The 23,190-nt window shown below is 29.0% G+C and overlaps 1 pseudogene across 1 annotated transcript; it reads right to left on the reverse strand.

Moving 5' to 3' along the window:
• Positions 1-12,961: 12,961 nt before the first annotated feature.
• LOC148206876 (vacuolar-processing enzyme-like) lies at positions 12,962-17,100 on the reverse strand (annotated as a pseudogene). The gene is made up of 9 exons (XR_015783779.1): positions 16,595-17,100; positions 16,342-16,506; positions 15,156-15,312; positions 14,884-14,969; positions 14,595-14,794; positions 14,279-14,326; positions 13,980-14,189; positions 13,629-13,835; positions 12,962-13,406 (listed from the first exon to the last, which is right to left on the reverse strand). The product of XR_015783779.1 is annotated as a vacuolar-processing enzyme-like (transcript).
• Positions 17,101-23,190: the final 6,090 nt, after the last annotated feature.

The raw sequence follows: 23,190 nt of genomic DNA on the forward strand, positions 1-23,190 counted from the left end.
CTTTCTATATAAAAATATATTTATTAAAATAATACAATAAAAAAATTACTTTTAGTGAAACACATATCCAAATAAATTCATAATTACTCTAAGTTAGAGTTTTTATAATAAGTCTACAAAATGTGCTATCTATCCAACACTAGGAGGGACAATGTTGGTTGCCTAGCTCCCTTTCCCTGTTTGTTTGTCAAAAACATGTCGGAGCAGGTGTGCTGATATATAGCATCTGAAAGCTAATAAGTTTGATTTACCGGATAGCGTTTTGAGATGGATACATGTTTAATATCTCCAATCCACTACAATATGATCTTAACATTAAAAGTTTGTATCTAAATGCTTAACTTATAATGTAAAATACATTTAGGATAAATATAGACACAACTCTAGTTGACGTGAAACCTCCAATTCAATTATATCGAGGTATAAACATTATCTCGAATACCACGTTAAATAGTGGATTTTAAGCTTAACTCAATCTCATAAAGTCGATTTTTAAGATAAATTTTGCACCCACTTATATATTATAAATTGGCCTTATCTCTAATTGATGTGAGACTTCCAACAAAAGATAAACAGACTAATTTACCGTATATATATGAATGCAAACCTTACCTTACAAACCGATTTTATAGAATTGAGTTATACTTAAAATCCATTTCTTATCATAGTATCAAAATCAGATTAAAATTTATTAACAAACATGAACTATTCTTAAATATCACCTAACAAGAAAAATTAAAAATTAATATGAAACGGATGAACCCACATTTTAATTCTAATAGAATACAAATTATGCAAAAATAGAATACAACTTAGTTCTCTATATTTTTTATTTCATACCAAACTAGAAAACCTCCAACGTAATCAATCTATCTCACATTATCATCCCCTCCAACGAGATTGATGTGAGGATAATGCCTAAAATCATAACCTAAAGGTCAAACAGTATTCGTTTCTAATTACATCACGGGTCAAACAACTTTTATTTGTGATCTTTAAATGGAAATCGAATCAATCATCTTGTTTAAACTAAACAACGAAATTCATTTAAACTAAAATCGGGTTGAATGGGTTCATAGATCAACTTAAACTCATTTACACTCTTCATACTATAAATTACAATATTATATCACATTTACAAAGTATATATAACTTCTACGCATGATTTTCCAACCTATACCTAAAGGACATAGGGTTCTGCAAAAAAAAACTACTATTATATATTATTTATTTCCATTATTTCAAATAATCACACCTTTGTGACCATATGCTATCTATACTCATGATTTTAAATTCATCATCGAAGCAAATAGTGACAGAATTAATGATTTGTAGTTATATGTTGTCTATACAATGGTTTCAAATCCATCAACAACACAAATAAAAGAAAATCAGAAAAAGAAAAGTTTATAAAGGCGCTTTATGCATTATAAATTTGACAAGAGATTTATGATGATTATATTCAGCTGGCACACGTAAGATAGATTCCATTAATTAAATATAATGTGAGGAACTAAAAATGGAATTACTTTTGTTCATTATAACTGCTGTTTATTCCACTAAGGGAGAGAGTTTGGTGTAAAATTTTGTAATGAATGCAGCCAATTTGGGGATCCTACCTTACTGCTCTTGTAACACAAACTTGTATTATTATAGTCATAATTAAATTAAACAAACGCCCCCAATGCATGCCGATAAAGATTTCAATTAAACAACTACCCACCACACTAAATTTATCCCATCACTACTAGTAATTAGCTTTCTGAACAAAACTTCACCATTTAACCTAATCCATATTAACAATCCAAACAAGTTAACCAATTTCAAAATAAACTAACATAGTTTTAACATACAGTTAATCACTTTTAAACTTATTTTTATAAAATACATTTTTTAGAACTAATTTTAATCTCATTTTCCACAGAAAATTTCCGAAATCAATTAAACCAGTTTTTCATACAAGTAAAAGTGTTAGGAATATACTTGAACGAACTTTTCCGTAAGTTCCTTCTGAAAAGAAAAATTATAAAAAAAAATTAAAATTAAAATTTCCATATAATTTTTTTAAAATAATTTTTAATTTTTACCTTGAGTATATAAGTTAACTTTTGTTTGCGGAATAGTTTATTTTTTTTAATTAAAAGTATTTATAGAGAAATTTGTTTTTTTAAAAAAAATTATAATAAAAAGTATTTATTCATCTTTAATTCTTTTTTTTTTCAAGAAATGTTATATCTTAAAAAATGGTATTTATACTTATGTTTATATAGTCACATATTATACATAAATACTCTGAAGAGAGTTTGAAAAACAATAAATTGAAAATTAATAAAATACGAAAAATGAAATGAGTTTTTTGCATCAGACTTTCTCTTCATAGATGAAAATATTTGCAAGGAAAAATTAAAATTAAAATCATAAGAGCATACTGATCAGTCATACAAGAAGTGTATCAACCGAACCACTCGTACAAACCGTGTATTACACCGAACGGTCCTATACTAAATGTAAAAACAAGTACAAGACCGAATGGTCTTACTCTTAGCGGAAACCCTCCTCTCCTGCCAGCGCCTGTTCCAGAATATTTTCTTCATACTCTGCTCACACCCAAAAGGGTGATCATTACAAGGACAAGGACGACCGAACGAACAACATGACAAGACAGGAAAATAAGGGTAAGCTAGTGTAATTTAATTAGCTATGTAAGCATACAATTCATACCAACATATAAACAAGCATACATATACCGAACTCATATAAGCATCTTATACCCGGCCACTTTTCACTCTGACTGTCCGGACTGTATGAATTATGTAGCTATGATGTTCTTGCATGCGTGGAAAGGTAATCTGGAAAACCATCAGAATTACCATAGCTGGAAACCCAAGCCGCCACACGAGGTTAGCCATTCATCCCTCACTGTAGCTGGAAACCCAAGTCTACACATGAGTTTAGTCCGATAGCTGGAACCCTAAGCTATACGCAACCAGGCCTCCTGTTATTCTCACTACATGCGCCACTATTCTCTACTTGAGACTTGGTGACCATTAGAATGTCAGGATAAACGACAACTTAGTCTGACCATATTCATACTTTACATTTCCATAACCATTTCTGAGATATTTCTCCTTGGAACACTAGTTCATATCCATATAATATAATCACATCATACTGTAATGCCATCATACTTCTTCATATCAATATTATTCCATTCATATCACATTTTAAATACCATACCTCATTAACAACATATTTCCTCATCTATAACACCTTTAAATAACTTCAAACCGAACAGTAACACAAACATCACCATTGAGCACAACTGACTCGGAAATATCAACACTTATTATGAACAAAACCTGACGGTAGAACACCTCCTATCTGCGAACATGACCGTACGGGATATGATTTCCTTATGGTGAACATGACCAAACGGGATATTGTTTCCCTATGGTGAACATGACCGAACGGGATATTGTTTCCCTATGGTGAACATGACCGAACGGGATATTGTTTTCCTATGGTGAACATGACCGAACGAGATATTTACTAGACAAAATCCAAAGATTTGACTGAATACTATAGAACATCTATAATTAGACATAACCAAATACTAAAGCTTATAACCAAAATCTAAGAGTTTAAACCAAATACTACGAGCTTAGTTCGAACCCTCTTAGTTTAAATTTCAATTACATAATTTAGTAATATGACGACACTGAGTGCTTAGTGCATCACCGAGCACTACTGAGACCGAGTGCTGGCATCTGGCCGAGCACGACCAAGACAGTTCAAGACCGAGCTGTCAATAACAGTTATAGCCTATGACAGACCGAACGCTGTTTGCAGACAAAAGTTATGTCTAGACTGAATGCTACATTAAATTGAAAATCAACACTAAACCGAACGGTCATTAACTGAGAATCCACAATAGCAGAACTCAGTTAAGACCGAGCACCAGAGAAAAGTCGAACTGTCAATTAAAGACCTTCAGCAAACTACATAATTCTGCAGAATAGCTACAGAATTAAGATCGACACCAAACCTTACCAATTTCACTCGGTCACGGTACCATAATCATACGGATACACAATCATCATAAACCCAACATCAATATTCCACACCAACAACACCGAACACCCAATTCATCCAATTTTACATTCATACAGCTTTATCCAAATCAATTTCATACACATGCATAATTATCAAACAACATATTCATACATCAAAACCAAGTAATTAAATTATCTAGCTTCCCTTACCTCTTAACCGGACCGATGGAAGACCTCTCACTGAAATGGCTATCCCACACGCACAATCACCGCCTACAAATCTTTGGATGGTTGAAAAAACAACATTCACCCAACCTAGAACTAAGAATTAGACCCAGAAGAGTAGTTGATTGACACATGTAAGTTATAGTGCTTGCATGTAACAGGGAATGTAGAACTTCAAAGGACAAAGGAATTTAACTTACCAATTCCAAAACAGTAACTTGATGGGTGCAAAGAGAGGCTTTTGTCACCAGAAAAGCTTAGGCATGGCCTGATTATTGATCAGGTGAAGAATAAGGTGAGAATTTGTAGAGAGAGAATGAAGAGAATGGTAGAGAGATGGAGGAGAAAAGAAGAGAGAGGAAATTTCTGAGAGAAAGAGTGGTATCAGAAAATGGAATGAGAATTTACATCTTTCATTATATAGTAATATTATTTTACTACAAAAATATTGGGTCCCATTATTCTCACACACCTGCATACTTCAAACCTTGATAATTTCTCAGTTCTTACATATGTCCCTTCTTTCCACCTGTCATTCTCAGGATTTGACAAATTTTAAACATAAACAATAAAATAGTATAAACAATAAATAATAATCTTAAAATTTAAAATAGTCATAAAAATAAAATTAAAATTATTAAATGATGAAAATAAAGTTATAATTTATTATTTAATTAAAATTCATTTATAATATTTTTTAAGGTTAAATATGTTTCTCTTTCCTATATTTGAACGCAAAATTCTAATTCGTCAATGTCCTAACTCGATATATTTTAGTTTTTAAATTTTTAAAATAATATAATTATTCTAAAATAACGATGTTAATCTTTTCGAATTTGTTAAATGATATTATATATTGACGCTTAAATGATTATATTTAATTATTTTTAGGGACTAAAGTGTATCAAATTGAAAATCGTTTATATATCCCAAATATATTTTGATCATATTTTCAATTTCCTTTTTTTTTTTTCTAAAAAATCTATTCATCTTCATTCGTTTAAATTTATCGTCGAATCCAAACTTAAACTAAGTCTAATTTTATATTATGATTGTAGAATTAAACTTTAATAAATAAATAACATATAACATAATAAATTTTAAAAAGAAAACAAATTTTGTTATAATGAGTTTGAGATTATCTCATATCATATTAGAAGATATGCTTTAGACTTATTTCAATTTTATAAAATTATTTGTATATTAAAAGTTTTATGCACCTATATATATTTAATTGATGTTTAACCTCCAATCTTATAAATTTAAAGTGTGATAACAAGTTTATATAATTAATTTGAAGAATTTAACTAGACCTAGTTCACTCGTATACATTTAATTAAAGTGTGTATGTTTCATTTTAAGAAATACTTAACCTTTTAAATTTACTAAAGTTAATTTTTTTTTTAAATAAAAGTTATAAATATTTTTCAGATATATTCTACTGTTTCGTCAGTAACTGTTCTGGCACGGAAACACATGCATAACATCATGGATCGTTTGTTGGCAAGTGCGTGATGGCTAATAATTACAGATATCAATGCCTTTTACTTTTTGGAGAGAAAAAAAAAGTACTAGTTAATAGTTTAAGGTAGCCAAGCGACTAAAATAAAATATTTATTTACAATATTATTAATATTTTTTTTGTTGTTTTCCGCGGAGAGTATAAATTGCTAAAGTGAAAATGAGTGAAAAATAAAACAAATTTGTTTGAAGAAGAATTTGAAGGTTTGATAAAAACGAAATATTTTATTAACAATATTAATAATAGATATTTCGAATTGTTTTTAATTTAGAATAAAGAAATATGATGATTAAAAATAAATTGGTAACGTGGAAATACGTTTGCCTGAGTGTAATTTAAATAAATTTATGTTAAAGTATAAATTCAATTTTTTATATAAAAATCTTGAAATGTTTGAATGTAGTAAACCAAGGAAAAATTATGTTCATCAATTTAATATTTTATATATATTTAAAAAATGAAAGATGAATAAAAGTTTTAGGTGCTTATAGCAGACAACTTATAATTGGATCTTATTGTTTGGGCCATTTCTTCTTGCACCTCCACTTTTTTCCTGCATCCCCACTGAACCGTTAATCTCAAAAATACCCTTTAATCCTATCCCCTTACCTCGCTCATCCCATCTACGGCCACTGCAAGCAACTCTTTATTGCGGTCTCCCTCACTGTTTTCAAACAAAGACGCGATTCCACAAGCTTTTGCGGTCAGCAACGACAGCATTACTAGTTTGTTTTGGATTGATTAATTCGAAATGCATTTATAGATTCTGGAATATATTTCAAGTTGACCAATTTAAAAATTATATATGTATACTGGATTGAGCAATCCAAAATACACTCTCAAATTCGATACTAAAGATTAGCCATTACAGGAATTCATGCAATTTTGGTTTTCGGAGGGAGAAAGATGAAGTGCAGTGATTAGGTGAAGAACGACCGACGAAGTCAAGGAAGTAGAATACATTTTAAATCTTCTTTACTTTAATACTATTTGGATTCGGTCATTCTTTATATTCTTTTGACTCTGATTATATTTAAATATACATTTTTTTACGTAATCATTTTTTATTAAACTTGAGTATTGTTTAGAATATAATTATTTTTAATTAAATTTAAATATTTTTGGAAGATGTAGGCATTTTTATCTAAATTACTTAGTTAAATAAAAAGGTATAATGACAGTTGCTAATTGAAATAAGATGATGTCCTTAATATGAATACGAGGTTATAAACAGTCCCTTAAATTGTAACGAGCACAATTTATTTTTCTTAAAAAGAAACTTATTTATATAAAGTTCAGAAAAAAAGGAATAGTTGTTAATCCACTTAAAGTCATTACGATGTTAACAAGTTTTTATTTTTGTTGAATATTGTTTAACCATGTTTAAACACATAGACATAATAAATGTTGTCCTTGCAACATTAAATGCATGTGACATCTTTACACAACTTTTGTTAGATATAACATGACTTATTAGGTCTAAATAGGTAGCTTTTTTTCTCTTCAACAAAAACATAGAGCATGGCACAACTAGTTGATTTCTAGTACAACATTTCTCCCTTTTGATTATTATTTTTTTTGTTTGTGGATAAACTCTTCAACATTATAAGATCCTTTTTAGAAAAACGAAAAGACAAACATTTCATGTTCATAAAGAATAAATATTTTATAAGTCTTGTATATGTAACATGAAATGTTATAATCTTATCGAAAGTATACTTTTTGTTTCTAAGTAAAAGTTTATAAGACAAAGTATATAAGTAAAATATTTATGTCTATTTAAACACACTTCTTACATATGTTAGGCTTAAAAAGACACTTGCCTTGTTTAAGAACAATTTAGAGCCAAACAAGACGGTTTATTGAATTTTGATCTAACATTTTTCGCAAAATCACAATTTCAATTACACTTGTTTTCCTAGTATGTGGTTTCATTCTAATATTTCATTTTAGAATTAAGCCTCTGTTTATCAAATTAAATTGTTTCTATGACGTACATATATATATTCGATCATTTATATTTTATTTATTTATTTATTTTATCACATGAAAATATTTGATTATTAATTTTAAGTATTCAATTGTATAAATCTTTAATTTATTAAGTAACCTAAAAATCTCATCTTTTTATTTTCTCATTTTATTCTTAATTTTGTTTCAAAGAATTATTCTTTCGCTACACAATTTTTTAATTTCTATTTCATTGATAACCATTTAACTTGTTCGATATCAACCAAGTTCACTCAAATTGTTGATACTTTTCCTTTCAACATTTCCAAAAGTAAAAGATACTATAGTTACGAAATTTTAGTTTTTATTTTCTTTTTTATGATTGTTTTATGTTCAAGTAAAGTCTAAAAAACTTATATTGATTTTTATTCAGTGTTGTTAAACAACATTATGCAAACATGAATATGTTTTGTTTGTAAGATGGTAGTTTTTAAACATATCATATGAGACACAAAGTATTTTGTTTTATAGACTATATACTACATGTGTTCTTATATTTAATATTTATGTAATTATGATTTCTCTCTTAAAATTTGATATCAAAGAAAAAAAAAAGATATATATATATATATATATATATATATATATATATATATATATATATATATATATATATATATATATATATAAACTTAAAAAAATGGAATGCTTTTAATCTGTTTTCCTATCTTGTTTTTTCTTTGAGTTTATACATGTATATATGTAACACAAATATCCAAAATCCAAAACACAGATTGATTCTTTTTCTGAGCAAATGAATCCAAAATCCAACTATTCTTTTTTCCAAAAGTTTATCAAACTTCACTTGTGTTTATCGTCAATTCTCAATAAACTGCACTATAGGTTGATTTTTTATTATTTTGTTATCATATCATACAATCTCACACACAACTAGGTATATCTTGATTCCTTTGTATCTTCCCAAGGTAAAAACTTGTAAAGATAATGTCGAAAGAGGAGTAAACTAGTTGAGGAAAATCAAGAATTCTTTTCAACATTAACAAGCCAAATAATCTTGCATCATCTTATAAAAGACATCATCATAAGGATATGTTTGGACCTTTCGCAGCTTAGCCACTTACTTTTTGTCTCAACTCTCAAAGCTCTATCTGCAGACCTTAAATGCTTTTCTCCTTTATATCATCGTTGATACAACTAATGACAATAAAATTACTATGTCAAGAAAATCACAGTTGTTCAACCAACGGAAAACAATTTCTTTTATTTCAATTTTTATAAAAGGACCATAATCAACGGATAAAAAAGTATCCCTCATTTGAAACTCTCCTCTTTCAGCTTCTCCCATTGGCTCTGAGAATGGTCAGAAAGTCACAGAAGAATTCCACTTGTGTAGTCTTAAAATTGGTGTGGTGTTTTAGACAAGGAACTAATAAACTCTGTTTATCAAAGTATGGTCGATCAACAGATCTACCAAAGGGACATTTGACAGTGTGTGTAGGCGAATCGGAAGATGAGAAACAACGTGTTTTGGTGCCAGTTACTCATTTCAATCACCCCCTTCTTGGAAAACTATTGGAAGATGCAGAGAAAGTTTACGGGTTCGATTATCCAGGTGTAATTACCATACCCTGCACACTCTCTGAGTTCCAGAGAGTTCAGAACATCATTTCCACCACTCCAAGCTACCACACCTCCCTTACAATTTCTTGTTCCATCAACTGAAAACTTCTTTTTCTCAATTCCATTCATTGGAATTCAGATTTAGTTTAAGAGTTTCTATCTCAAAGTCTCTACTCTTTTCTATAACTAATATATGTCACCCATAATGTATTTAACAAAAAAATAAACAGGTGAGTGAATATAACTTTTCTTAGACCAATACTCTGGTGTAGTAGTAATAGTTCTTCTTAAAACATGAAGATTAGGTTTCAATCCCTTTGGAATAAAGTCATATTTTTTTTTAATTTTAAAAAAATAGTTTTTAATGAAGAATCCAAATAAATATTTCATTAACTTTCTCATTTATGAATTTATATTTAAAATATAAATTAAGCTGAATAATATATAATTTTCAGAGAAAATATAAACTTGTTGAAAGAGTGTCTTATAAGACACATCAGTTTTTAGTTTTCGTTCAAATTAGTTTTAGGTAGAAACTCCTAAAAGAATTAAAGAGTGATATCTTTTAATATGTTATTCTAATTAATATATATATATATATATATATATATATATATATATATATATATATATATATATATATATATATATATAGTTGAATAAAGCTGAGTGTACATTTGTTCATAAAATTACAATATAATTAAGTTGTAACAGAAACTAAAAACAGTAAACTGAATTCAGAATTTAAAGCAGAAATGCATCTTGAAAATAGAAAGCTAAAACAGAAACTAAAGCAATGCAGTGAATAAAAATAGCAAAATTGAACTAACTGTAAACTGGAAGTGTAAGCATAAACTGATATGGATATTGCAATTAGAAATGAAATGAACACGTGAACTGAATTATAAAAGAAAAAATTAGAAGAAATCCAACAAACATAAATGCAGAAACCAGAAACAACATTGTGCCAGCAACTCAAATCGAAGAAACTAGAACAGTAAATTTCAGAAACAAAGTAAAAGTAACACTATTCAAGGCTGAAGAATTAGTAAATTGACATCGAATTTTGTTACAGTTGACTCTTCATTTGCAGTTTTCTTTTTTTTTTTTCAGTTGGAAGACAAATCTCCAATCTGTTTAAGCTTTGTCCACCAAAAAACAGAATATAATGTTTTGAAAAATACTTAAGCATTGTAGGTTTTAGTCATATTTAATTTCATGGTAGTAGTTGTACAGACTGCGTTGAAGTGTCAAGGGGAAGAAATGTTGTAGTTTACTCTTTATTTGCAGTTTTCTTATTGTTTATGTATAACTGTTTAACGGTTATGGTTGATTGTAGTTTTTTCCTTGTATTATGTATAGTGTTATGTTCATTATGCATTATGTTGTTGTGGTCGACGTAATAAAACAAATAGTATTCTGATTTCCTCTTTTTTGTTTTCTCTGTTTGTATATTGTTTATACTTGTTTGAACAATGAATTGAGTTAACAAAAGCAAGAGTTTAAGAAGGATGACTTAACAAGCAAAACGAAAATGAAACTGAAGTGTAGAATCAAAATTACACGAAAACTAGAGAAGAAGGAAAACACCTAACAGAATTAATAGCCAAAGCCTGTAATTGAAATATGAAATGGATTCTAATAGTTTAACCATGATTCTAAACAACATTTAATCGATATAAACGTATTTCAATAGGTGAAATGAAAGCAGAAATACTTCATATATATATATATATATATATATATATATATATATATTGTAAGAATGTAAAAAATAAAGTCTTAAAAGTTGATAACGTGTTTAAACGATGAGACTATATTATTTTAATATTAAGAGTGTTAGATATATTATCTTTATTTTATATTTATTTTTTATTTTTAATTTGTTAATATTTTTTATTTTAAGTATAACTCATATTTCTTCTATTATAAATAGAAGACTCTGTATATATTGAACAAAAAAGATCAATCTCATACATAGTTTTAATATATTTAACACAGTATTTAGAGTTTAAGATAAAAAATATAAATTAAACTCAAAATATAAATAAAAAATAATAACAAACTAACTAAAGATAAAAGATTAATATAAAATAAAACACCTTTATTGAAATCAAATTTAAAATATTTTCAACTATAAATAAAATAAAAATAAAAAAGTTAACAATATTTTAAATAATAACAAACAAACTAAAGATAAAAGTTAAATATAAAATAAAGATAGTATATCTAACATGTATTAAACTTGTTACTAGTATAATCTATAAAAACTTAGTGAAAATATCTGATTCTATACTCGATGATACTAAATTGTTAATAATTTACAAAAAAAGATTTGCATGAAACAAGCTCTCAAATTTGTTGCTTATGAAGAGTCTTTTGGGTTAGTATTTTATATTTTATATCGTCTTACAAACTATTAAAAAACTCTTCCTGAGTCTCCAAAAGACTCTTCCTTCTATACTCGATGATACCAAATTGTTAATAATTTGCAAAAAAAGATTTACATGGAACAAGCTCTCAAATTTGTTGCTCATGAAAAGTCTTTTGAATTAGTATTTCGTATTTTATATCGTGTTACAAATTATTAAAGACTCTTCCTAAGTCTCCAAAAGTCCTAAGTTTCCTGAGTCTCATATAAGCTTCTTCTTACAAATCGTAGTTATCATTGTTGAGAAATATATTGTTGACATCTAATAGATAAAGAAATTTATATAAACTTCTTCTTACAAATTGTTGTTGAGAAATTTATTGTTGACATCTAATAGATAAAGAAATTTATATAAACTTCTTCTTACAAATTGTTGTTGAAAAATTTATTGTTGACATCTAATAGATAAAGAGATCATTATTGAAGAGTCACTATGACTACAAATAAAATAACAAAACAATCATTAAAAAAAACATATATAAACGAGTGAAATACAATGATAAAAGAAAGGTAAAAGAGACAACAATAAAAGAAACCACGAAAATTTGGAATTAAAAAAAACTCAAAAATATTACTAGAATAGTAGGTAGAATAGTAGCCACGAACAGACGTCAATATTAATTAAATGAATAATTAATGAGTTTGTTCAATATTAATTAAATGAATAATTAATGAGTTTTATTATCTAACGTCAATATTAATTAAATGAATAATTAATGAGTTTTATTATCTAAAAATATATTATATTAATGGATAGTTAATGGATTTAATTGCCATGAAGCATATAGTTAGTGGATTTAATTGCTATGAAGCCTAGAAAGAAGAGATTAATGTCTAGATAATTTTTTCCAAGAATTATATTAAAACCTTTTTTAAAAAGATTGATGGTCAACCACCAATCTAAAAAGATTACATAAAAAAGCTAGGACAATCAAGGCACGGGGCAGAGTTAAGATGGACGATCGAAGCAGAGCTAAGGAAGAACGATTGATTTCGGATTTTAAAAGGATATATATATATATATATATATATATATATATATATATATATATATATATATATTATCCTTCTTTGCGAAGTTCAAGATACGTTGCTCGTGATTAATTTCTTGAAAGGATAGCAAGAGATCAGACTAAAAACTAAGATAAGAAAGATGTCCTGGATTTGAAGGAATGGCGTTCACCAAGATACTAGAGCAGCACGAACCACACTAACTAATATTGTACTTATTTTATGTAAAAGGGTACTATTACGCTTATATACACTACCAGTATAATTAATATGGTATAGGGCTACTCAAGTTATACAAAGAACAAATTTGATCTAAGCAGCAGAAACCAGTAGTAAGAATGCAATTCAGAGTATTACATTATCAAACATTCTCTGTGTGTACAGCCCAAAATCAAGCACTGTATCCTGTGTTTGATGGATGTAATTGGCCAGCATGATAGCCACCGCAGGCTGCCACACATGCATTCTCCATGGAGGTCTCAGAAACGCCACTGTTGCATATGTTGGCGAATGCTCGCATGTGTTTCATTCCATACTGAGTCAGAGACCCACAGTGAGTTTCAAACACCCGGACCTGCAACCCCAAGTTGTGTATCAGTAATCAAAAACTGATGTTTCCCTTTTGTGGAATATGTACATCAATCCAATTTTTGGATAGGATTGGTCCAACCTCTCATCACATGCATTTTGGTCACACAATGTGTGGAAGAAGTGATAGAAGAAAATTTATTTAAGGAAAAGAATACAACTGTGCAATGAATGTTAACAGAAAAAAAAATTAGTTATTTTTGTTTACCATTGATTTTAAGCATGTCCAGTCATCAACAAGGGGAAGACCAGGAGTCCTCACGGATTGTAGAACAGAAGAAGCTTTTCCTGGTCCATACAACAAAACTCCAATCAATTCCACGCTACCATCTAAGTGTTTCCTATGCTTCACTGTCTCCGTAATCTGTTTGAGGATGTCTGTCTTCTTTTCTGGCTGCTGGTTTGATCTCTGATACTGTTGAAGCAAAACCACTTTTGTAAATAGATGTTATTACCATAGTAACAGTATTTGAGCAATAAATCTGATTGAGGACGTAGAGAAATCTATAAATGGTGAAGTAGATGATGATGACTTGATTTGAGGGGAAAATAGGCATACCATTTGCCACATGAAGAAAAGATCTGCATCTCTCTGGTTAACAACTTCCATTTTAGCTTCTGGTCTGGCGTTGAATGGAGGGAAGTTCACAGTGGCAGGATTAAAACCTTGGAATAAATAAAGCTTTTCGGCTGTGATGTTGGCATCACCATATTCCATCACATGTGAACCCATCCCGTAGTTCTGAAGATTTGAAGTCCGATGTTTTACCTGCACAAGAAAAAATGTTTCTTGTTTTCTTTTCCCCCAATGCTATTATTCAAAATACACAGCACTGCAATTCATTCAAAACATCTTACCGATTGGTATTGTTGTGCCACGGTTTTTTTTTCAGATTGTGACTCTCACTGCAGAAAATGTAAGTGGAAGTCAGTTTCGCATTTCAAACAGAGCGGAAGTTAACATTTATAGTGCCAATATCATCAATCCATTTTTCACTAAAAAAATTCAAATTTTGGCCATTACAATTTACTTTCAATGTCATCAAAGACCTAAAGGAACAACAAAAGGACGTTGACCAAAGTGAGCAAGGTGCAGAGCTGTAAGTGAAAAGAGTTTTTTTTTTTTAATGTTTATAGTGGGTTAAACTTGAACACAAGAAAAATGTATTTATACCTGTCTTCCATCCAAGCAACGCTGTACAAATCCCCCAGGCAAGTGATGTATTCTGGAGGAGGAGAAGGATGCATTCCAGGACAATAAGTTCCCCAACTATTCTCTTGGGCATTCGATGCTGTTGTGACATAAATATTCAAATTCTTGGGCATTATACCCTCAAAAATGCTCCCACTTTCACATGCTTCTACGTATATCACCTACATCGCCAAATCGTAACTTTTCACAACTTAATTAAAGTTATCGGCATCATTTCCAGTCATCATATACTCAAGAAATGATTTTTTACCATCTTCTTGTATCCTCTAGATGCATGTTTCTTCTTCAAGACATCCACAAAATCCATAGCATAAAGGTAGGGCAAGTTTGGCATCCCTACAATCAAATTAGAATTCACAAACCTATAATGTCTTTATCTAGTATAAACATGCTTCTGGTTTGAACAGTTTTTCGCCCTTACACAATTTTATTTCATACAACTACGTTCAAAACACTAATGACTGAGTTCTGAAGGTTCTTAATCAGAAACAACTGGAAAAAGAAATGAAAAGCTTAACTCACCAAGAACTCCTCGACCTCCATGATCAGAGTAGTATATAAATATTCTATCTTCTGCTTTGCTATTAATCACCTTGCCACTTCCTCCCTTCACTTTTTTCTTGTCCCCCAGAAGAACGGCGAAGAAATTCCTGGAATTCACATTCTCACCAGTGTAATCCTAAACTGAAAAAAAAAATAAAAAATCAAGGGACAAATTCAATGAAAGGAACACCACAAGATAAGCAATTTTCTAATACTCTAGGTAACAAATCCTTTTCTCTTTACACACAAGAACAAATGGTAACGATTCGTTTTCTATTTGTCACTGTAATGGCTAATTTGTTTAGACAATGGAGCTAGTGCCTTATGAATTGACCATTAAAATATTACTATTTGAAAAATATCATCAACAGTGAACGCAAACTTTAGACATCTAATGTCTATCAACAACGCAATAATTGCGTTTACCAGTGTTCTCTCCTAATTTATCAAATCGAATATATTAGAATTTAAGTTACTCCACCACCATCCGTATGCCAAGTACCACAATTAATTAAGTCAATTGTTGGCAGCAACAAAAGTTTCATACGGAGTTTTATTTTTTATTTTTTATTTTTTGTATATACATTAGTTTCATTCGATATGATCTAATATCAACGTTGCTTTCCACCAAAAAAAACTTTAGACTTATATGCTCCAACGCACAATCAGACAATGACAGAAGAATGTCAAATTTTTTGCGTAATTTAACGTCTGTTTCCAACAACTACTAGGTATGATTAAATGTTTTTTAAATAATTTTTTTTCACCACACTTTTTTTAGTGTTTTTCCATTCATAATACACCACTCTCTTCTTCTAAAAGTGAGAAATGAATGTTAATATAGTACAACTGTATCTCAAAGGCAAAAGACTCGCTTAATATATATGCGTGTTTTTTCTTTCAAATATACAAACATCACAGAAATCAGCAGACATGTTGCACCACCTTGTTTTAAAAAAGAAAGGTTGAGAAAAAAGTTTTCCCATTTCGAAAGACTAACATGGAAACCTTTGGCAGCTGTTAAATAATTGAGAAGAAATTAAAGCTCAAAAAAGTGTGAAAGTTTGACACGAGCGGATTAATTAAGCATAAGCGCAGGTAATACTAGAATAATTAAGTTTGTTAGCTTAAATAGAAAAGGAATTAGCAGAGAGAAGGAAATGACCTTAGGAACCCCAGCATAGACATCTGGACCCCGAGGATGGTTGATGATCACTCCAGGTCTGGGATTCTGCTTGTTGTGGGCTATGTCGTCGTACATAAACACCACAATGTTTTCTTTTTTCACTCCACCTTTGATAAGCAACTGGTACGCATGGCACACATCTGCCTGTACTTAATCATACCATTAGTTAAAAACAAAAACACAAACGAATTAACTCATTATCTAATTTTAGAAATCAAATGAACCAACTCACTTGATGCCTGTAGTTTCCGAAGCCGTTTGAACCGGCCACCAGAACCGCCCATCGCGTTCCCAGTTCATCCGACTCGTCATCCACCGCTTCGGTGGGTAACTTTATGAACGAGTCCAGCTCCCTCCGGTTGGGCCTGGCGCCTGCACCCTGCACTCTCATCAGCGTCACCAACATCCACGACAAAAATACGACGCTGCAGCACGAGGTTTTGCTGAGAAGAAAGCGACGAACGGCCATGTCAACGATGAAATCCGTAACAGTTCTGAGAAGAAGTTTGGGAATTAGCAGAGAGGTTGGTAAAGCAGAGGAGTGAGGACAAGTGCGTTTATTAGGCTATTGAAGAGGTTAACGACAATATGGCATGCAGATTCAAGGGATGACACGTTACGATTGATTGAGGGTGCGTGTCTTGTTGGACTGCCTCTGCCAAAATGTGTGAATTTGGCTCTCTTTTTCCGGGAAAGCGTGCACTTTCTATCAAACCATGGTTCTCTACTCTCTCTTGCAGCTAATCTATTTATATTCACTCGGCTAACCTCGGTTTCCACCATTAACATTATTATACCAATACATGTTGCATTCGTGAAAGCTAAGTACAACATAAAAAATAGTTTCAATAATTGCATGTATTATATTGGTCTTTCTAGGATGATTTTTATCAATCTCTGCAGAAAGAAAAAAAAATGTTTTTATCTTTCTTATTCTATTTTTAGATCTTTTAATTTAATACTTGTTTTAAATTAGTTTTTTAGATGTGTAATAACGATGATGTAACACACCGCCAAATAACACTGATGAATATTAATAATGTCAATGTTATTCGAAAGAATGGTAAAATATACCCTTCTATAATACCATGTCAATAAATATATTGTTTCATGATTCTTAATATTGTTATTATTACAAAGTATAAGTAAATCTTTCTCTTGACACTATACAAAAATTAAAGACAAACCGTGTCAACTTTCAAATAAATCTTATACCATTAACATTTCCTCTAACCAATCATTTAAAAGAGAAGAAAACAGAAAATTTTAATAGCAGTTATTATAACACACTTCGAACTAATCAATCATTCTCCTTGTCTTGCTCCTTTCATGTTATGATTTAATTGTACAATGAAATCGTAATTATTTTGTAAACTTTAAGAGTTTAGAGAATATAACTTAATATAAGTTTTGGTAAAATAAACTTTTGAATAAAATATAAAATTTAACATTTATTATCTATTTATTATTTTTTATTTATTTAAAAATAAAACTTGGTATTAAATGCGCGTGAGTACAATTACTTGTTTTTTTTTCCTATATTATATGAATCCTTTGTTTTAATTTATTTAAATATTGTTTTAAATTCATGAATTATGCAAGAGCTGTTGTTCTTAGAAGGGTATAAATTGTAAAGGTTGTATTCCAAAGTATAGATATACAAGTCTATTTCTCGTCGAAGCAAAGAAGAATGAAAATATGATGTTATTCAAGTAAGAAAAATTATTAATATAAGGTTAAAATTAAAAAGAAAAGGAAAAAAAAGATATTTTGCCCTTGGATTCTCAAATATTAGTATCATCCTTTAATCTTCGAATGGTTTAGATTTTATTTGACAAGAAAATAATGTATAAGGAAAGTAAGAGAATCACTCTTCAAACTTTGAGTTCAAATATGTTAATATGATAAAAATGAAAAAAAAAATCAAAATAGTAAATATTAAAAAAATTATAAAAACTATGAAACGGTTAAGTGTTTTGATGTCATAAAATATATCATACGTGTGTCTCTAAGCATACCACTAAGATTTTTATCTCTTTAGTTTGAATTAAAATGTTTTTAATTGAATAGAACTTGTCATTCTTAAAACATAAATATTTCATTATGTTTACTATTTTCTTATTTTATAATTGAAGTCGTCTTGGGTCATTAGACGTTTTATATTTAATTACTAAATAAGGATTGTAACGTAACTTATTTTCTAAAATTAATATATTAGATTTTTATTATAATTCCCCAATATATTTGAGAGTGTTAAATTTTATAGAGACAAAAATTAATAAATTAATATTTTCAACAAAATAAATAAAATTACATAAACTAAAATTTATAGAAAAAAAATAGTAACAAAAACAAAATGTGAGATAGGGCATAAAAGGTAAAATTATTTAAACATATATGATTTTGTCTCATTGAATACTTTAAAAACCATTTCACTGAAATTAGAGAAAAAAAAGTATTTAAGATAAATTCATAAGAGAAAAATAATAATTGAGCTTGGAATGGAATCAGCTACCCAACCTTCGTTTGGTCGACTGAAGAGTTTAGGTGCATCACGCTTGATCCGGTGACTTTATTTTAAAATAAAGACGGTATGCGAATATCTGTACCGTATTTTTACTTTTAAACTGATTTCTTCTATAATTTCATATAGCTTAATTATTACGCCTTAATTGATAATTTTATTTTTCTTTCTTCTCCTTTCTCTTATTCATACCAATTATTTTCCATAACAAAATATTTTCTTCCTCTTCATTATTCTACATAAGCAAGATGGTTTATCAGTTATATTGGGGCTCTAGCTCGATGTGAACTAAAATTAAATTTTCAGACCAATAAACAATAATCCATAATTGTGTTTCATGCAATCCGAATACACATTGGCACCATAATTGTATTTTATGCATAACTGAGTCAACCTTTTGAGGATAACATTAATAAATATTTTAGGTACACCACTAATTCTAAAATCTATTTAGAATACAAACTCAATTAATAGTTAGCTATAAATAATATAAATTTGTTAATATTTTTAAGGTAAAAATTAGAATTCACTATAATAATATTATATTAAGATATGAAATTTTATTATTACATATTTATTATCTTATTTTTTTATTGATTAAATATTAAAGTGTCTTTTTAAATTTTTTTTTCTTATTTGATGATAGAGGAGAAAACATTGACATTTTGGACTCTTGTAAAGGTTATTTGATTCGGATTTAAATAAGATTTTTTTTAAGAAATCACATAGTATCCACTCGAAATATGATAAAATATTAAATTTCATCCAATAGCTGTAAAGAGAACACACTAATTACTAATGTAAGAGAATTGTGACTTGAACTTTGAAAGGAAATTAAGATGTTGAAGAAAAATAATATTGAATACATAGAGGCCTAAAAGAATGAGAATGCTTGGATTCAACAATGTATAGAGGAAAGACAAATCATCCCTCCCATCCAAAACCTAAGTATAGCAAAAAAGAAAAAAATATCCTAAGGCCATTGAACCTTCCACTTATGTCAAGAATACAAGATGAAAATAGTTTGAAAACTAGATTACTATCATGTTTATACCCAAACACCTTTTAGTTCTTGTTGACACCACTTTGTCAACAACATAACCAAAATTACTCTATCGACAAACTAAAAAGTCTCCATCTTAGACAAGTATGATAAACATTTGACTCAAATGAACACATCAATATGTACATCCTTGATATAAAACTTCATGATTGAAGGCTCAATCCTTTAAGTTTTTTCTACATTGTTGAAGGAGTCGTTCTAAGTTGCTTCATTAGGTTGTCACCTCACTCAATAGAATGTTTTGACACTCTAGTCATAAAGTTCAAAACACGATTTACAACCTTTATCCTCATCACTTGATGTTTGTTGCCCAAGTAAACATTGAACAATAGAAGAAGAGACCCTAAGAGCATTTGTGAAGCGCTTTGGTGAGTTGGCACTTATATAGTAATCTTAACCTTGAAGTGAAATTTCATCATTTAGTTAGAGTTTTAAGGTTGAAACCTTTTGGCATAAAGCCATTGTATTTTCTACAAAAGGGTAAGCATATTAATAAAATTGAAAGAAGTTACAATTTAAGGAGAATAAGGGAAATATCAATGAAGACTTTTGAAGTCCAAAAGCAATATTCTAATTTAAGAAGAGTTGAGGTGTCAAAAAATATCCAGTTTCTCAAGCTTCTCACAAAAAAAAAACTTTAGATTCTTCTTTAATTCTCAAGGAAGTTAAATGTGGGAGTCAAAGTCCAATATAAGAGAAACCCCTTTAACAAGTTAACATTGTGAATTAGGGCATGAGTCTTAAGAAACTTATCTTTGAAAGACTTATAACAACTCAACCACTCACATATTTAAAAGAGGTCCATGAAGTTCTAATAGATATATAATACAAATTCAAAAAGTATAAGAGTTTGATGTCGGGACAAAACCAAAATGTATGCATAAAGTATGAAGGACTAGAAAAAAAGGCTCATCCAACTATTATAATGTAGTTTTTCTATATCAAAACTTATTTCATGCAAAAAATCTTTCTCAAAGAAATTAAGGGGAAGACATAAACCTAACTTAGCAAATAATGTATGATAAACAATAGAAAGGACTTTTGGATGAGAAATTTTGACAAATAAGTTCTTTAAGGGGACAAGAAATAACATGTGCATCCTTTTCATTCCCATAATGGCTTAAGGCTTCTGCATGCTGAAAAGAGTGAACCTTCTTAATCAAAGTGTGTATGGTGGTTTCCTTAAAAACATCAAGTACAAAGTATAATAATCTAAGAAGAAAAATAAAAAGAAAAGCATGTACAAAAGGATTGAGTAGAAGTTGAAGGAGAAACCCACGGCAACAGGCACAAAGGAAATGTAAGGAAAGATGGGAGAGAAAACATAACATAGTTGGATAGAAAGAAAAGTGGGGAAAATAAAGGCCAAAAGGCAAGAGAATGGAAAAAAAAATTGTAACTACCAAAATATGAGACATTTTAGACAACAATCAATTAGGAAAAGACACGTGGAAGGTAACCATGTTGCAACTAAAAAGATAATTAGAAGTATCACCATCATCCAGGTGTGAAATTTTAACCTACCTTAATCAAATAGTATAGCTTGAGATTGAAGGAATGTATAGTGATAAGGAGGAGTGTGACCTATCCTAAAAGAAATTTATCACTCAAGACTAAAGGAATGTGTAGCAATAGGTAGGATTTTGACCAACTTTAAGCAAGTCTTATCACTCAGCGCTAGTATAATGATAGGTATGATTTTTTATTAACCCAAAAGAAGTCTATTTGTTCATAACTAGGGGGTTATATAATAATGTGTAGTATTTTGAGTTATCTTAAACAAGTTTTATTGTCAAGACTAAGCTCGTGTTCGTTTAAACGTGATGCACTATTTATCGTGATTTAAGACGACAGATTTACATATATTATGTTCGTTTTCATGTATTTGGAAGCGATGGAAGACAATGATTTGCAGGATGTATCATTTTTTCATTCTTCACCGACTGATGAGATTTGGAGGTATTTATCCTAAAATGCATTTTACCCTCTTCTAATAAATATTCAACAAGCTTCTGCCATGAAAAATGCATGCAATGAGCTTATGATCATATGAAAAAGAAAAACATGTTACAATGTGAATAATTATAATAATAATAACAATATAATAATAATAATAAAATAGTAATAATATAGTAATAATAATAATAATAATAAAACAACAAATAATAATACGAATATAATAATATAAAATAAATAATGATAATAATAATACAAATAGTAATAACAAATAATAATAAAAATAATAGAGTTTTTTCATGTTAAAAATTAATTTTTTTTCTTATAATAATTTTACAATTATATATGATATTAACAATTATCATTTTTTATTAATTATACTATTAAGGGTATTTTGGTAATCTCAATTTTTACTAATTAAATCATTTTTTTTATTTGTCACATGGGTCAAATTTTACACTAATTTTCACAAACTTTACTTACAAATTCATTATCATTCACCTCCAAATCCCTTAAAACAAACTCACTCTCAAATCTTCTCAAACTCATCTACTCACTCTCTCCAAATTCATCCTCTGAAGTGAACACAATCTAAAGGTCATGATAGACAATATTCTAATCTACTTATTATTAAACAAGTATCCGTTAATATTGAGGAGTTACGTAATAATAAATAAAATTTCGACTTATCTTAAGCAAATTTCATCATTAAAGATTGAAGGATTATATAACAATAAATATGATTTTTACATTTATCTTAAACAAATCTTTAACCCTCAAGACTAAGTATAATAAAATACGAATGTTAATAAATAAATTAGAATATAGTTATCTCAATTTTATTACAATCAACTAGAATAAAATATAATATGAAACAAATTAAAAATAATATAATAAATTTTAATACAAGTAATAATACTCATCGTTGTTACTTAATGAGAAGAAGAAAAACTAAGAAGGTGGATTTTAATTTTGACAAAAGTATTATAAGCTAAAAAGTATATAAACCGGTAAAATTAAGATAGAATAGAAGATACATAGTACTCAAAATAGAACGATCTCGTATATTTTGTCTGCAACAATAATTAAAAAAGATTTATTTTGGATTCTATTCATTAAATTTAAATCAATGTTACCCTCCCAAACACATTGATCATTTCCATTTGGAGAACCATTTTGAGCCCTCTTTTAATTGATTCAAAAAATGAATCGTGTCTCCATACCTGCATAAAAAGTGTGAAAAGTTAAACTAATTGTTAAGCCTAAAAGATTAGAAACAACATAA

The sequence above is a fragment of the Vigna umbellata genome, chromosome 1, assembly GCF_029865625.1.
Source record: "Vigna umbellata cultivar VRB3 chromosome 1, Vumbellata_1.0, whole genome shotgun sequence".
NCBI lineage: Eukaryota > Viridiplantae > Streptophyta > Magnoliopsida > Fabales > Fabaceae > Vigna > Vigna umbellata.